This window comes from Tauraco erythrolophus, chromosome 5 (genome assembly GCF_009769465.1).
Source record: "Tauraco erythrolophus isolate bTauEry1 chromosome 5, bTauEry1.pri, whole genome shotgun sequence".
NCBI lineage: Eukaryota > Metazoa > Chordata > Aves > Musophagiformes > Musophagidae > Tauraco > Tauraco erythrolophus.
The window spans coordinates 44,302,439-44,321,426 of NC_141469.1; positions in this window are offsets into that span (position 1 = coordinate 44,302,439).

The window sequence follows — 18,988 nt, forward strand, 5'->3', positions numbered from 1 at the left end:
GCTTACAAGGAAAAATTTTACTATAAAATGCCAGTTTACTGTATGAAGATTGTATGACTAGATATGTTGGTTGAAAATACCCACTAAATCATGAAATAGTAGCTTTTTTTTTTTTTATTATAAGATGCAGACAAAACTTACTGTATGATCTTCAGCAAAAGTTCAGATTTAGTACATGTGTGTGCAGGAAGAAATTAATGAAGACTTACACTATTGAGTGACTCAAAGATCTTACCATTTTACAAAGCACTTCTAACCTGCCATTGTTTTTCAAAAGATCATACACAGAAGATAAGCAAGCACACAACGTACAGACATACAAAGTATGTCCACAGGACGTTTGTAGAGCCTATGCGTAAGAAGCAGCTACAGAGTTGACTATTTCAAGTTTCTTCAGCTGTTAGTTTTAGTTTAGTTTTTGATTCAAAGGAAACATTATGAGTGGAAAAAAATTTACATCTTCATATACAGAAAAAAATCATGCTTGTGAGTTCCATATTTGGAGTTTTAGGATATCATTTATCATTTCATTGTCTCTAAACACAGAAGGTTTGGTTCGGAGTTGAATCTGTTAGCAAAGTGCTGATGTTCAGATTTTTTTTAATCTTTTTTTTTGTTGTTTTATTTTGTTAAATAAACTAAATGTAATGAACATAGTAAAATCTTTCTGGTAAAAAGTGAAAAGTCATCCTGTGTGCTTAAAATGACCTTTCTTTCAGGAATGCATTTGGCTAAAATTTATAAAATGTTAATAATAGAAAAGACTTTTCACTGATAGATGAGTAAACAATTAACTGTACCCACATAGTCCGTAATAATAAATACAAAAGACTGAAATACGAAGGAAAATACTAGTAACTAAAAAGGTTCATGGCAGAAATAATTAAACATCTGGAAGGCTTATTACACATTTCTGTAAAAAGGAGACAAAATATCTAACTTTTGCAAAATCGTGGTTTTTGGTTTTGTGTTTTTTTTTTTTTCCCCCCAGAAGATAAATAGAACACTAATAAAAGCAATACATTCTTTCTACATGACAGGAACCAAGCACTGCCTCAGTAATCTTAGAAATATAAGACAGTTTAAATATCTGCAATTACACATATTACCAGATAAGAGTCCTAATTAAGAAAAAAATATACATAATCTGGTAACATTTGGTAAGAAATAAGACAGAACCATCAAATTTCACCTTAAGAATCAAGACCTTGGAAATGAAATAATATTTTTTTCCCTCTGGAATTTGTTCTTTGTGGAAAGGACAAGCACACAAACCTCAATAATATATTCAAATTAAAACTGGTATTGTTACTTGACAATACGATGTCTTACAAGAGGGTTTGATAAATGCATGAGTAATGAAGTGCTGTTATAATTATTTCTTAACAGTGCCTATTTCTAAAATTGTGCTCAGATTTTTTTCTTTATTGTGAAAAGAGGTGTGTGTGTTACTGAGGTTAGCCAATACCTTCTGTGTCTGTCAAAGACAGTTTTTTAACACTCAAGTTAACATGCCAGATGAAACTAAGCTAAAACTTCATTTAAATTTAACTGATACACAGCGGAAAAAAATAAAATCAAAACAGAGAAAAAAAGAAACCAAAACCAAAGAAACAAACAAACAAATAAAAACCACAAAAAACCCCAATCAGAAATCAAAACTGAAGTGAAAAAGAAAAACAAAAAAAAACCAAACCAAAACAAAGAAACCTTTTCTTTCGCAGTTTTCCTTAACTGCTAGCAGTTTGTTTAGGAAAAAAAGTGTCAGTCTCACAAGCAACAATATTCCTCTTCCAATGTTATTCCGTCTTCCTTTGCATATTTCCTTTAGGCACAAATTTGAAAACTTAACTAGGTGCATGAGTTGTCTCAGTGACTTGTGAATATTCACATAATCTAACAACTTTTACTGAAAGCTTTCCTGAGCATTTGCAGCAAGGACACCTATGTCTGTACAAAACTAAAGCAGATACATTTTTGCTTCATCTGTTCCCTGACTGCTCTGACATATTGTCTAAAAATAGTAGCTTTTACTGAGCTTTTACTCAAGCAATTAATTCCAAAGTTTCTGTATAACTTGATTTTATAATTATAAACAATGATGAGCTAATTTACAAAGTTAAATTCAGGTCACTAGAAATGAAGGGTATTAGTAATTTTATTATGAAGTTTTTAGAATAATTTATTTCTTTATGTTAAGACATATAAATCTGCTGCTAACTGGAATTCACATGAGGGTAAATTTATACGTATCTAGCCCAATTTTTTCCTCTTTGACAAACAAGAACTCTTTTGAATAATTTTAAACCTAGAAACTAACCCTCAAGTATTCGACTAAAAATAAAACTCTGGAATTTTTATGTTTTATTTTTCTCCCAGCTAAAAATGATGTAGCCTCCTGCACACACATGCACATAGGCTAAGCTAATAGATGAACATACATCATGTCTTTTGCCTAGAGCAGTGGTTTCCAACCTTCAGGCTATGCTAAGCCAAATCAACTATTCCTTGGGTTTGGAAAAGCCTAGCAGCAATTATGAGACTCTCTTGTGAATGCTTATACACAGGAATAGATTATTTTATAATTTATATACAATTCGATCTGAAATCTATTCCACATTTTCTAAGCAGAATCCAACTTTTTCTTTTAGATTTGCAGCAGTTGAATCTAGGTATAAACTTTTAAAAGGGTTGCTGTTAGCATGAACAAATGATTGGTGCCGTTATATTCACATTTATAATCCTGAGATATATAAATGAATGACATATTATAACCTGTGTTAGGTCATTACTATAATTTTAAATCTGTTCTCCACTTATCCTTTCTCAAGTTTTTTGTTTGTTTATTCTGAGATATTTTCCTTCTCATCGCTAAGAACACTTGCATTTTCCTTTAAATCAAAAGAAGATAGATGTGCTTATTACTTCAGACCATGGCATTTGTCATCCCTGCCTAAAGGAACTCAGTGCTGTTAGGGAAAGTCAGTCAGTACCCTTCAATTTTTAAAATTTGACTGAAATTTGAGTTTCATGTTTTTTTTCTTGGACATTGTGTGTGCTTATTGCTTGACTTATTACAAGTAGGAAGAAGAAATTAAGTGTTCGTCTTTGACTGCACCTGTTCTTTTTGGACGTAATTATTTAGTACATTGCTAATCCCCAAGAGTAGTCCAAGGTCAGTTGAAAAGAAATATACTCAAGTAAGAAGAAGAAGACCAAGTGCCTTGTGAAGTAAAAATCAGAGTGGAGGCAGGGGATGCACATTGCTAGTCTCTCAAGTGATTCTGTAGCTCCTGTATGTAAAAAATTGAGTTCACAGGTGGGGTGAGGGAGAGGACTCATTATACATTAGTGAATTTTGCCTTACCAGCAAATATTCTCAAGTTCTAGACACCAGTTCCTTGTTATTAAATAAAGATGCTGCCTTCTGGCTTTGCAGATACTCTTTGCACCCCAGCTGGCCCGTTCTTACTCGTATTGATGCTCACAGCATTTTTCTCTGACTTTAAATGAAAATGCATTAAAAACTATCATTAAAATATAAAGATAAATTACAAATTTTTAATTAATCTTCAATGTAACCCTTTTTTTCATGAATTGAACACAAAAAAGATTATAATTTATATGAATTTGTACCTAATTTGAAGCTGTTTGCACGCATTTTGTATGATCATATTTCATCCTGATGCCTGTTTGCAAACTTTTTCCTTTGTCTGTGTCTTCATTTATACATTGTTCTTTTTACTGTGGTAGTTCATGTTTTACGTACTCTATATGCAAATGAAAAGAAACTCAGCAAAGGAATGTTTGGCTCAGAACAGATTTCTGTAACTTTTTTAGACTGAACTATGTTTCTTTCAATCACAAACTGCAAAATTATTATTGACCAGTTCATCTATGTTTCTTTCAGTTATACTAAAATTATACTGACCTTAAAGGATGAAACTTTGAACTGGTAATTAAAAAAAACATAACAATGTCTTATATACTACTAAATCCAGACATAAGGATATACTTTTCTTCTGTAAATTAATTTATTCTCCTGCTAAAGAGTCACAACCCTTAAAAAGGTTGTCAGTAGCTTTTGATAGTTCCAGGGTATTACAACGAACAATGTTTCTACAACAGATTTTGAACTGTACAATTATTGGACATGAAGGAAAAACAAGCAGTCAGGAATGAAGTTCTAAAGTGTTCTCAGCTGTTTTAGACCTTTCTTTAGAGTTATATTTTAAAATCACGAAATATATTTATTCAAAATCCTGATGAAAATATACAGTAAATAAACAATACGTACATCACATTGTAGACAGAACATCTTTCCTCTGTTGCCATTTTTTTTATTTTTTCTTCCCCACATCCTTTTCTCAAGAAATAGTGATTCTGGACTCCAAAATAATTCAACAGAGATTTATCAAATTGACATTTTCTCAGGCTTAAAATGAGAGATCTGATGTATATTACAGAGACAATCTTCCTGAAAACAAACAGCCCAGTAAATGCGTCACAAGCTTGAACTTGTATCTGTATTGGTTTTGGCTGGGATAGAGTTACTTTTCTTCATAGTAGCTTATGTGGTGCTATGTTTTGGATTTCTGAGGAAAACAGTGTTGATAACATAAGGTATTGCTGAAGAGCATTTACATAGGGTCAAGGACTTTCCTATTTCCCGCCCCACCCCACCAGTGAGTAGCCTGGTGGTAGGCAAGAAGCTGGGAGGGGACACAGCTAGGACAGCTGACCTCAACTGACCAAAGGGATATTCCATAGCACAAGACATCATGCTCAGCAATAAAAACTAGAAGAAGTGGGAAGGGGGAGGGATATGTTTGGAGCCATCTGCGGATGGGATGTTGTAAATTAATTCCCCTTTTTCATTTGCTTGAGTAGACAGATTTTGCTTTACCTATTAAACTGTCTTAATCCCATCCCATAAGTTTTCTTTCATTTACCCTTCTGATTGTCTCCCTCATTCTGCTATGGGGGAGTGCGTGAGCAGCTGTGTGGGGCTGAGCTGCCTACTGGGTTTAAACCACAAAAGTATCCCTCAGAGAACTGAGCTTTGTTTCAAATCTTCAGTGATCATACCCAACAATGAAGCTGTGCGTCCTCTGGAGAAACAGTGCATCCATACGTCTTTCTTTCTTCTTCCTCCATCAAAGGACTTCATAAGAATTCAATTTTTGTTATTTTTGAATTCTAAAATGAGTGTACACTTTACTTTTTTTCTGGAACTCAAATTCTAATTTTGGGACAGTCCTTGAAACAATGCTGATATGTAGATTGACATGATATTACAGTTACAAGAACCTGCTTATTGTTACCAACTTTTTGTCATTGTGCTCTTAGTTTCCATCTTGAATGCTTTTCTGTGGTTGATTTTGCTGTGTGTTTTTCTCCTTGCTATTGTATGATAAGATTTCCCCATACAATGCCCAGTCTAAATATTTTGGTTTACACCTGTGATGATGATTGATGTTTTGTTCTGAATACCAGACACAAGGTAAAATACTTATTAAAAGATATGTATTTTTCCTTCATTCTCCTATGATTCATTAAAAAAAAAAAACAACAGATACGCTATTTATATTTATTTTTCTATATTTTATAGAGAGGTAAGATATCAGCATTTAATGTTTAGTGGCATCTTGCCTTTGTGGCCTGGTTTCCACATAAGGACCCTCGTCCAATGTATACAAATTAGACTTTTACCACCCTGTAAGGGAATGTCTTCTGGCTCTTACCAAACTCAGAATAAAAAAAGGCAAGTGACACATAATCAGGTGAATTTCTGCCCTGTGAAAGGGAACAGCTTCAAAATCCTCACTCTTTTCCTGCTGAGTCTGTAATCCAAGTGGATTTGGGTGTCACTGGAGAGAGATGAAGTAGCCAAGAGCTGCTGGTCGGTGCTGTCTTTTCCAGGAGAATAAATGTTTCCTAAGTCAAACTCCTCCATAGAGTAGGTAGGAACAGATGATCACCTGTGTTTTATTAGTGTGTCCAGTAGTAACTGAAATTGGGTTCCTATCTGAGTGCAGTTTTTTTCTCTCCTGAAGAGTATCATTGCAATAATGTTCAAAGTCGAAAAAAGTGATTAAGTGCATGACCCTGATATATTGTTCACTGCCAAAATACATTTGAAGACAGAAATTGTATCTACATATAGAATATATAAATAATCATTAAAGCAGATCGCACAGCCTTTCTGTTTAGTAGCCACGTTGTGTACATTCAATTCACAATTGCAGTAATTCTAAAACAACATTAATTTAAGAAATAGAAGTTTCCGCACTTTAATTTCCCATATTGTGGTACTTACTGATGATGGTTATTGATCTCCTTGGAAGTGCAGAGTGGGATTTTCAGGTTCACAAGGCTGTAGAGAATATCTCAGATGTAATAGCAGCCACTTAGCTATTATACGATAATCTGTAATCTTTAGTAAAACTTTTGTTTGCTTTTTGTTTGTGAGCTACTCGTATATTTCTCCATCTGAATCTTTTCAGCACATTCTGAGGGAATTTGCAGACAGGAAGACTGTATTTTCATTTTTGGGCAAAAACTCTGCATATTTAAAACATTTTATTTTAGTTGGACTACTAGGCTTTTGTTCACTAGTTCTTCAGGCAAATACACTTTCATATCTGCAGGCCTGCCCAGAATCACACCAAACTTCAGAGTTATATACACGTTCAAAGAAATGGCTTCAATGATTCAGCTTCAAGATTGATTCTGTATCTACAAACTTTAAGTAGCTCCATATATCACTTTATATTTCTGTCTTAATAAAAAGAATATTTTTTTCTCTTTCACTCAATTTTTGAGCTTTCAATCTTTGAGTTTTTTTTCTTTTTTCTTCTAACATGTGTAGTGCTTTAAAATATAATTTTCTTTTCTTATTCATCCATTTTCTGTTTTGCTCTAGTCCCTCAGGGTTTTATTTTTCTCCAACTTTGGCTTTTATTTTTTGCAAAACTTTGACAAGTACAGTATTAGAAGTTTCTTTTTAAGGAAACTTCCGCTCAAGCAACCAATCAAGAAAAAATTCATATCAATCCATATTTTGCAGATCATTTAGTGAGCCTATACGGTATGCACACAGAACAAATATGTCAGGTATAAATGGTAGTTTCAGTAGACCAGAAAGTCTCACTATAAAAATAACAAACAAATGAAAACAATTAACATTCTAACAGCTAAAATAAGGAAAGAAAACTGCACAGAAGAAGGCTAAATAATGTCTTTTTCCTTAAAAGATAATTGCTATAAAGCAACAGAGCTAATCTAAGAGTAATGATATTTCTGATAGCTGTGTTGTATTTTGTTTGCCTTACAAGGAAATAATTAATGTATTTTTTCTTTCAAAGCACTTGTTTTATTATATTAGTTTGATAAACGATTTATCTTTTCTATTTTATTTCTTCAACCTTGTTTCAGTGTGATATCTGATACACACCCTTTAGTAGTATTCTCTTAAAGCAAGAAGTCATGCAATTATATCGTTTGGCTTCATCTACAGCATTTACAATCTACGGATATTTAATGTCCTATTGTTTAGTAATTAGTATGCTCTGTTTTATATGAGGGAGTTTCTTTGAAAAGATGGACTTCTTGAAGAATTCTTCAGACTTCTGGGAAGTTCTGCTAGAAATGTCTAGCCTAGGAATATTGCAGAAGCAATGCCAAGCCGTCATTCTAAGGGGCAGGCTCTTCTGGATAATTATGAAGCCTCTCAGATGCACCCATGCCCTTCAGAAGGAATTTCATGTTCCCTTACTTATCCTGAGGGACTGTGGTTGTGATAAACCGAATAAAAGTTCAACAAAAAGAAATTGCTCAGAGATTCGAAAGGGATATGGATGATCTCTCCAGCAGGGTATTGTAAGGGACTAAGGAAGAGACAAAAACAGAGACATTTATATAAAATGCATTTCTAATCCATTTCCTTTTCCTTTTAAAAGACAAAACAAATTAGCTTTGTGTTCTGCTTTTCTTATACTTTTGAGCTCTTCATTTTTCTCTTAGAGAAAAAGTGTATACCCATTTGGAACACAATTCTGTTTCCTCTCCATGTCCCATTCACTTGGCTGCCAGAACAAGGAAAACTCGATTCAGTCAGAGTCTCTTGGAATTCAGCCCAAAGAAAACAACCAAGGTCAAATTTTGAAAGGTAAGTAAACAAAAAAGAAAAAATATATAGTAAGATTGTGATCTTAATAGTATACTTTAAAGAGCTTTTATTCTCTGATGTTCAAAGTGTTCCCTTAAAATCATAGCGCTCAAATAAGCTCTTATTCCTGCCAAATTACTTATCCAGTGCTCATATAACACCCTTTATTATGGGTAAGCTTGTCTGTTTGCTTGTACGTACCGAAAACTGCTCATTAAATATACACTTTTTTTTGAGAAGCATTGTTGGAGTAAACCAATTTTCACCAGGTTAATAAGAAAGAAGATAAAAGTATAACAGTGCTGAGAAACAAACACCTCTCCTTTCTTCTTTTTTTAAAAAAATCAAGCAAATGAAAAGATGGAAGACTGACATACTGTCTAGTAACAAATAAATAGCGATGCAATCTGAATGCAATAATACTGCTGTTAACAAATTGATTGCAAAGCACAGTGTTTAAGTACTCCAAAAATTTACAAGAGGGACAGAGAAGAAAGAAACATCAAGGACAGAACACGATGTACAGTTTTGTTTGTTTGTTGGATTTTTTTTGTTTGTTTTCAAATATGTATAATGAAATTAAATATCACTTTTTTACATCTAAACTAATTTTATAAGACATAAAAACACAAATAGTGGTGACTGAAATTCAGTTAAGATTTAAATTTTAAAACTGTACTTTAAATGCTAAATTGACCATCTGGTCCTTTAAAGATAAATGTATTAACTGCATGAATTTACTTCAAGCTAGTGTGTAATCTAATTTCTATGAGAAAGTGCCATGCAAATGTGGGACAAGGAAGACTTGTCTAAGCTTCTTTATTTTAAGTGTGAAGAATGCCAGCGTAAGGAAGATGGAAAATTTTTGTTAATATATTAAACATACCTAATGTTCTCTTTGAGAAGATAAATTGTGAAACTCATCAAATTTCTTCTTTTTATGACACTGGAAATATATTTTCTAATGTATCTTCTTTATGCGTAATTTTTCTGTCTCTATTTAGCTGAACATTTGAACAGCTTACTGCTGCTTCTACTATGCTTAGGTGTTGCCGTCCTTTCAATATTTCCCTGTTCTGGAACACAAATTTTCAGGTTGTTTTTTCTAATTTTAGCAAAGATCCAGAAAACAGCTCAAGCAGAAGTACACTATAACTCCCAATGAACAGAAATTTTAAGATTTAAACTGTATATTTCATTCATTAATATACTATTAGAGTGTCAGGGGCATGTTTTGACCCTCACCATTTGAAAAGTTATTTCTTCAGCGTTAGGGCTCAAATTTCTACTTTTTACAATGGGAATTTAAAGGTATTGCTCATTGCTCCCACTACTGACTGACATAAAATTTCATTAAGAAGTGTGACAAGTATAGAGACATAAAATTTAGCTACTAGATAGGACAGGAAAGGCAGGTGGATAGCAATTTTTATTCTAAGGCATTTATGCTAAGGCTTCTATGCTAAGGCTTCTGTTCTTCAATTTCTGTTCTACAACATTCACACACTTCAGACTCACACTAGTCTCATTCTATATAGTGCTTCCAAACTAAACGAGCCCAGATTTTTCAGCATCAGAGTAGCAAAAGCAGAGTATTTAAGGCAGATTGGAAAAGAAAGCCTTATATAAAGTGCAAGTTTATCCTTTCTACTGAACAGACTAGTCCTTATCTAGGTTCTTAGTGACAAAAATCTTTATTTTAGATTACATTTATGCTGAATTCTCAGATCTCCTTCCATTAACTGACTTTCACTGTAAGTCAGTTTCCAAGTCTGGGACTTCTAACATTTCTTTGAGGTACAACCACTCACACGTGGAAAGTTGTTCATAGATCCTTCATTCTGAATGAAAAACTGATTTTAGAAAATAATAGGCCCAGAATGACTAAATGGGAACAAATGCCTTCCACAAAAATCATCTGGTACCCATCCAGACACAATAGAAGAAGACACTCCAACTATGTGACATCCTTATTTTAGGATGTGATGAAGGTGTTTACACTAATTCAGCTGTTCTGCACTACCACAATTCCGGAAACGTTACCATTTTTGAGATTCCAAGGAAAATAATCTTTAGCTGGTCAATAGTAACACGACTAGTCTAGACAGTGTGTCTAAACTTAAAACTATTAAATTGGGTTAAATTAAACTCAGATAAATACTTCCGAAATTTCTTTGCATTTGCCTAGATTCTGGTAATGCTTTTCGGGAAAGTGGAAAACTGAATTTAGGAAATAATAGGCCCAGAATAACTAAATGGGAGCAAATGCCTTTCCACAAATGTAAGACATTATGCATCACGTGAATGAACTTTTTTACAAAATTCTATAAAGTAATAATATAGGAAGTTCTATGTGGACTGTTATGATCATTCAGCAGTTTGGTGGCAGAAGCTCCTTATTCTTCTGCATAGACTTCACAAAACCAACTTGGCTATCTAGCAACTCTATTTCAGGTTGTACATGTGGTATTGGACCAAGTTAAAACAGAGGAATGAGGGAAGGTAAGGAACATGAGGTTGAGGTGACATTCATTAAGAGACTGACAGAATGGGAAAACATAAAGTTGGAGTCCTTTTAGAAAACAGGAAAAAATAGGAGTAAGTTAGGGATGTGGAGGGCATGTCTCAAATAAAACAGACATAGAGCAGTGAGTAGGAATTAAAACTATTCTGTTTTTTTCACCTGAGTATAGGTCAGGATTCTTCTTTCAGATCTCTAACAGGTGTAAGGCTGCAGAGGTTCACAATACACTCTTCTCTGGATGCAATAGTTAAGCAACATTGGTAAAAAACACAGGAGAAAGTCCAGTAAATGGCATGTATGACACTGAAGAAGAAGAGGGAGAAGAATGTTCAATTTAAACATACCACTTACATTCTCTAGCATTATGCCTAGTTTCAGACAGGTTAGGGGAACAGAAGTTAAATAATGATTATTTTACAAGTTCTGAATAGATAAGGCTAAGAAGCCAGGATGGATCCTGTGTTATGACAATATTGCTTACCTAAAGTACTGAGGGGATGAAAAAAAGTTCAAGATTTATTTTTGGACTTGTGAGGATGGTTAAGCAAGACTTCAGTTTAACCTTTTTTTTTAGGCTTTATCAAGACCTGAAAAGAGCTACAGTTAAGGCTAGTACCAGAAGTTAGCAATGATTTAAGATTTAGTTGCATTTTAACAGATGTCTTTATGTGAAAGATAGGATTAGGTTGGAATAACAATGAGGTTTGAGGAAATTTATTTACTTTATTTTTTAATCGTGTGGATTTATTGATATTGAAACTAAGGCTGAATAGTCATATGTAGACTCATCTCTGACTCAAGCTGGGGCTAGAGTTTGTATGTTAGATCATCAGAGGATTAATAGTGAAGTTTGTTGCTCTTTTCTGCAAGCCCAGTGAGCTTTGATGAAGTCTTTAATGAAACTTACCATGTAACTTATCAATTTATTTGCAATTCAAGGTACCTGGAAGTTACCAAAGTAAGAGCAACACAGTGTCCACAACATTTGAATAGGCAGGTTTGAGAATTAATATTGTAAGAGTCATGAGAGTGATTAGGAAGCTTTTAAGACAGTGTCAAAGTAATGGAGGAGAACATCTGAATACAGTGAAGACCCAAGCAAACCTTTTACAGACCTTATTTTATGTTGGGAGTTAAAACAATCTAAAGTTGGAGATGACCAAAAACTGAAGTCCCTCAAGTAAAACGTTCCAAGCTGTTGTCTACTTTACAAAAGGCAGACAACACTTTAAAAATAATGATCAGGCACAAAATAGCATTAGACTTCAGGGTCAGATCCTCAGACGGTGTGGTTCTTAGAATATTATACAGATGAACTGAGATTTTGATAATGCCCTTATCTTTTCTGCTCTCCTCATGGATCACGTTATAGGTGTAGCTTTATGATTTTTTTTTGTACAGGTCCTATGTCTTCCATAGGGATATTGGGAAATATTTCGTAGTGTGTGGTGGAAGAGAAAACATTGATTTCCAAAACACTCTGAATTAACAATAACCTACTGCATGATTGCTTAAACATGGAGAAAAACATCTAGTCAGTTTGTCCTTATTCAATACTTCTTGATTTCTAAAAGCTTCCATCTGCTATGTGTTCAATAAATAAGTAGCAACAACATGGTAAATTCTACACTAGGTCTAGCTGCTGCTTTTTTATTTATGTTATTATCAGTATACTGTGATGCAGTTTTGTAGTGTCTTTCATTTTTTCTTTTATCACAGTGTTATCAATAAACTACTGTCTCTGCAGAAAGCACAAGCTTATGTAACTCTTCAGTAAGATTGCTGTTTTAAGTTCTCTTTTCTATTATGATTTTCCTTCGGTCATACTGGTTAAAGAAAGCAACTTTGAGAGGATGCAAATTCATCACTTCTTTACTAAATGCAGTGGCAATTCTTTGCTGTTGTTTTAGTCAGAGAGATAGAATAAAGACAAACGGACATCACTTGCTTCAGGGTGCATGTTTCTTTTAGAAATGTAGTTCATCAGAGAGCATAACACATTCAGCCATGCTAGGACAAAGACATCCTCATACAGGAAGCAGAAGGTACACATACAGTTAGATAACACAAAAATAGTATATGGCAGGTGGACACAATTTTACGTGATAGATATAAATTGCTGATTGTTCAGAGTCGATAAAATAGATAATGATTCTTTTTCCAAGAACAAATAAAAATCATTAAAAGAACTGTGTTTCAGAGTTGATTCTCTGAACTCTGTGGAGCTTGTCATCCAGACCACAGAGCTCTCAGAGCTCACTAGAGATTCTTTTTGTCTTGAAATCAGGCTCTTTTCTGAAGCATTTTCTATGGTGCATGTCTAGATGTCCTAACTGAAGTAAATGAAGTTGCACACTTAGAGAAAAGGACCAGAGGAACACATGAGGACCACAGTGTAAACACAAGGGAATATCCTGAATTGAATGACTACTGTTTTTCATAACTCAGAATTTCTTTCTATGTCCCAAAAATTACATTCTGATAAAATTTTAGTTAAAAAACATGACAGGCTATAAGGTTAACTTTATAATTTTAACATAAATTTAGATAAATATTAATGAAATTATAAAATCTAAATTAAAACTTTAAACCATATAAAATTAATGCACATTGATCTCATACAATGATACATGTACAATAATACATTATTATGACATTTATTTAATGTAGAACAAGTAATCACATGTTCGCAGTTTCTAACAATGCAAGAGAGAGAAAGAATGTTTACAGGGGTTATATATTCCTACAATGTTTACTTCCCCAATTCTAAACCATTGGTTTAGAATTCTAAAGCAATAATATCTACATCATCTTTACAATTATTTTTTTAAATATTTTCTTCTTCCCTCTATTTATTTTAATCAGAGAACTTAATACCAGGGAGCCTAAAGAATAGGTAGGACCTGGTCAAAATGGCACCATGGTGTCTAATGCCTTTAAAATAAAGGTGTGAAGGTGAAAACATATAAACCAAACCAAACCAAAAACTAAAGCAAATGAGTACTGAGATGTTGTGAATACATTAATGGAAAGTTCATATTTAGGTATTGTATTAGAATAATCAGTCAAATTTTATTTTTTAACCATGCCATCATTTTGATCAATGAATGTAAACAAAGCCCCACAAATCCAAAATAGTGTTGAGGAAAAAAGTTGCCATGATTTAATATCACCTAAGCATTTGACTTTATACACCATTTTACACACACACACACACACACACACACACACACACACGCACACCCCCCTTTCGTATACAGAATATCTTTAAGAACTGTATCGGGTCAAATTTTTCCTCCTGATAAATCACATCTGACATCAGCAGTACTATATGGGTTAGACATTTGGTAAACGATAAGAGTTTGGGCTTTAAATACTAACTCAAGGCTCAGATTCTCTCAGTTACAAAATGCCCAACCCAAATGACCTTGTGAACCTGTTTATTCTTTCAGATTTGTAATCTGTAACTACAGTTCTTCTGAGATCATAGTATCATGCCAACAAAACAAATATTTTCACGATTATGTCCTATTGCTTGCTCTTATTCCTTCAAGGCTCCTATATTCCCCATGGATATTATGAAACTATCTCCCTTATACCTTTTCCTAAAAAAGCTCTAATAATCTCCAATTCTTGCCTGTCCTTGTTCTTGTTTCCAGATTTCTGCTTCTTCTCTTCAAATCTTCTAATTTTTATTCTTTCTCAAGAAAAATCTCATTATTACACTTTGCCTTCAAATTTATAACATATCTATCCTATGAGATTTTTCATGAGTTATTTCACTGTTTCCCAAATAACTCAACATTGCCTTCAAGCTAGTGACCCCTTCTGTCCATAACTTTAAAGCCCAGACTAGCCTCCTAACCTAGTTCTTGGCTGTTTTCAGCAAAACAGTATACGTAAGCTCCAATGGTAAGTTTTTTCCCATATTTTTTTATACTTTAAGAGAATAACTCAAATGCAAGATTCAGTATTGTTTTTTTTTAAAGAGGATAACTTTCTGTCTCAAAGACTTTCCCGGTTCTTACTCGGAGCCTTGTGAGGAAGCACACAAAACCAGAGATGTGTCTTCTGAAAGAGGAGGTCTCCAGTTTGGAAAAGAAGCGATCTTCCGGTTTATGGTGGAAGAGTGAGACAAACAGCTACACTAGGCTTCTGAGATTACTTCTTCCTGCTCTACTCTTTACAGCTGAATTCTCTTGCACCCAGCTTAAATACTGAAAAAGTAGGTAAGAGAAGTATAGGGTTCTTCTAAAAATGAAGTTTTGTGTAGTCAGTATATCTCAACTATAGCTATATCTGTGACTTATGTAAATCAATTGAATTACATAGGGTAAAGGTAGGGTAAAGACATTGTGATCCAATTCTATGTAAATAATTTGTACTTTTTTCAGTTGAGTTAGAAGCATTGCAGTTACTCTTAGGTGTAAAACAAGATCTCAGGATGTCGTGACATCAACCATAGGATCAGATTTACACTCCAAAGCACAAGGCTGGGGCAGGGTGGAGAGAGCAAATCACAAAAGTCATCAAGGCCCTAGTGTGAGTGAAGTCATGAATTTTAGGTATCAAATGCTTGTACTCATCAAACTATGCTTAGTAAATATCAATTAATGCTTAGAATTTGTGAACCTGAAAAAAATATCTAAATATATATTTTTTCTTTCCTTTAAATATATATCTGAGATGTACTTCTGATTGTATACATGGAAAAACCAAGAAAAGATAAATAATAAGGGAATAACTTACACAATTACTATTAATCTCTTTTCACACTAATGACTATAGAATTAATTTTTTTAAATTTTTTTTTAAGTGGCTACTTTTTCTATTTTCACTACTTCCATTATTATTTTTTTTTTTACAGTGAAGCTAGAAATCTAATTAGATACTGATTAAAGCTGAGATTTACATAGAAATGGGTCAGGTTAAAATATTTGCATTTCAGATGAAGTTTACAAGATACAATACCAAACTCTTTTGTGAATGCTTGCTTTTTTGAGGGCAAAAAGTGAAGAACTTTTTGAAGTGATAAGGAATTGACTCAATGGCCGCACTCAGAGAGTAGTGGTCAACGGCTCAATGTCCAAGTGGAGACCGGTCACGAGTGGCGTCCCTCAGGGGTCTGTGTTGGGCCCGGCCCTCTTCAACATCTTTGTCGGTGACGTGGACAGTGGCATGGAGTGCACCCTCAGCAAGTTCGCCGATGACACCAAGCTGTGTGGTGCCGTCGACACGCTGGAAGGGAGGGATGCCATCCAGAGGGACCTCGACAGGCTGGAGAGGTGGGCCCGTACCAACCTCATGAAGTTTAACCAGGCCAAATGCAAGGTCCTACATCTGGGTCGTGGCAATCCCAGGCATAAATACAGACTGGGTGGTGATTGGATCGAGAGCAGCCCTGAGGAGAAGGACTTGGGAGTACTGGTGGACGAGAAGCTCAATATGAGCCAGCAATGTGCTCTTGCGGCCCAGAAGGCCAACCGCGTCCTGGGCTGCATCAAGAGGAGCGTGGCCAGCAGGTCGAGGGAGGTGATTCTCCCCCTCTACTCTGCCCTCGTGAGACCTCACTTGGAGTACTGCGTCCAGTTCTGGAGTCCCCAACATAAGAAGGACATGGACCAGTTGGAGAGGGTCCAGAGGAGGGCCACGAAGATGATAAGAGGGCTGGAGCACCTTTCCTATGAGGACAGGCTGAAAGAGTTGGGGCTGTTCAGCCTGGAGAAGAGGAGGCTCCGGGGTGACCTTATAGCGGTCTTCCAGTACCTCAAGGGGGCCTACAGGAAAGATGGGGAGAGGCTGTTCAGGAGGGCCAGTTATGATAGGACAAGGGGTAATGGTTTTAAAATAGAGGGAGGTAGGTTCAGGTTGGATATTAGGAAAAAATTTTTTACTATGAGAGTGGTAGAACACTGGAACAGGTTGCCCAGAGAGGTGGTGGATGCTCCATCCCTGGAGACGTTCAAGGCCAGGTTGGACAAGGCCCTGAGCAACCTGATCTAGTTGGAGATATCCCTGTTCCTTGCAGGGGGGTTGGACTAGATGACCTTTGAAGGTCCCTTCCAGCCCTAACCATTCTATGATTCTATGATTCTATGATTCTAAGTGAAGAATCTATCAATCAGCTACTTCTATGTACAAAGGACAGTACCTTTACTAAGTATACACTGTTGTGAACATAGTATCACTAAGACGAAATAAAAATTAGATAACAGGGAATTAAATTACATATTTGTTTCATTCTTTGCCTATAATGTGAGAATAATAAAAGTATACTGATCTCTAATAGGTGAGAAAATGCTGTGGAACCCTTGTAGCAAATCTTTTAGGGATATAATTTTAAAATAGACCTACATTAATTTCTACTATCTTAAAAGAATAAACAATATTTTACCTTTTCTTAGTCCAACTTGAATAATAGTTCTTGTGGCGGGCTGATCTTGACAGGCTGCTAGGTGCCTGTCCAGCTGCTCTCTCATTCGCCCTCCTCAATAGGATGGGGGGAAAAAATGAAACAAAAAATCTCATGGGAAATCCCTTACCAGTTACTGTCACTGCAAAAAATACTCAACTTGGGACAAATTAATTAACTGTCAACGAAAATAGAGTAGGATGGTGGGAAACAAAGACAAAATAAAAACAACACCTTCCTCTCACCACAGCCCTTTTTCCCAGGCTTAACTTCACTCCTTCATTCCCAACTCCTCCCCCACCCCTCCAACTGGTGCAGGGGGAAAGGGCAATGGGGTTTCTGGTCAGTCAATAACAGTGTCTGTCTGCTGCTCTTTCCTCCTCATGCTTTCCCTCTGCTCCAGTGTGGAGTCTCCACACAACTGCAGTTACTTCAGGAAATATTCACCTGCTCTGATGTGGGGTCCTCCATGGTTTGCAGCATGAATGTCTTGCTCCAGCATGGTTCTCTCCACGGGTAGTTGGAAAATACCTGCTCCAGTACTGGGAACACCTCCTCCTTTTCCTTATTCTCTGACCTTCATGACCACAGGGCTGTTTCTCGTGCTGGTTTTCCTCACTCCTCACTGTTCTCTGGTGTTTTAAACATGTTTTTGCAGAGGTGCCACCAGCTTGGTTGAGGGGTTCAGCCGTGTACTGCAGTGGGTCTGTTGGAGCTGTTGGAACAGACTGTGTTGAGGCAACCCCAGCTTCTCCTCATAGAGGCCACGGCTGCAACCCGCCCTGCCAGCACCTGGTCACCTGCACACCATATAGTTCAATACGTCAAACTATTCCCATTCCAACAATATTTTATCTTTCTCCTCAAATTTGAGCACTTTTAGTCCTTTCTAGGGAATTATGCTGACACTGCTCTCCTTTCAAAAGGAAGAGGAAGTGAACTTATATCATTTTTATGACAGCCAAGCTTCAATATTAAATAAGTAATTAAGCAAATAAAAAGGACAACTAGACAAGCAAAAATTCAAAGAGTTTCCCACTTGAACATTTAGCTATCTTACCAGTCAAGTCTCAACCTTCCTTACTTGATGTATGTTTGACAATGTTTGAATAAAAAAGATCCTGTAGTCAGGACAAAGCATATACCACAGATTCACCACCGGCTCGACATTCATTTTCATGATGGCACAATTGACCCTCTGACTTTGAGAAAGATGTGTATTTGCACTGCCTGGAGTTTGATGAAATCACTATGAACCATTTTATACATACAAGCAGCTGTTCTTCAAAAATGTTTTGTAAATCTACTTCAAAATTAAGTAAAAACTGAAAATTAAATACAGCAAGATATATTTCCTGTGGGATCAGATAAGTTATTTCATATTATTTTACGGCACAACTAATGTATAATGTAAGAAAGAGCTAAGGAGAAAAATCTATGCTGTAAACTTGCAATTTTACACTGGGGATTCCTAACATGAGCTACTGATTCCTCAACTTTCACACTGACATTAATAACTTTATTTTTACAGAATTATACTATTACATGATAGGATATAACTGTATAGTGTAACATATTGTACAAAAAACAATGGCATATGCGATCTTGCGGTGCTGTGAGAAAAGCTGATAATAGCATCCTAAAAGCTTCTTTTCTTTCAGTTTTGGCAATTATACATATTATAGTGTCCCAGCTAACCAAAGAGGAGAAAGACCCAGAGGTTTCAGCACGCTATGCAGAAGTTGGGTACCTCTAGTCTGACATGTGGCTTGTGATTTGAGTAATCTCTTCTTAAGTTACAATTATAATTATACCGGATGAGCGCAATGTCAATCCAAAGATGGACAGATGGGTTTTAGCTGGCCTGCTTCTAGGGAATAAA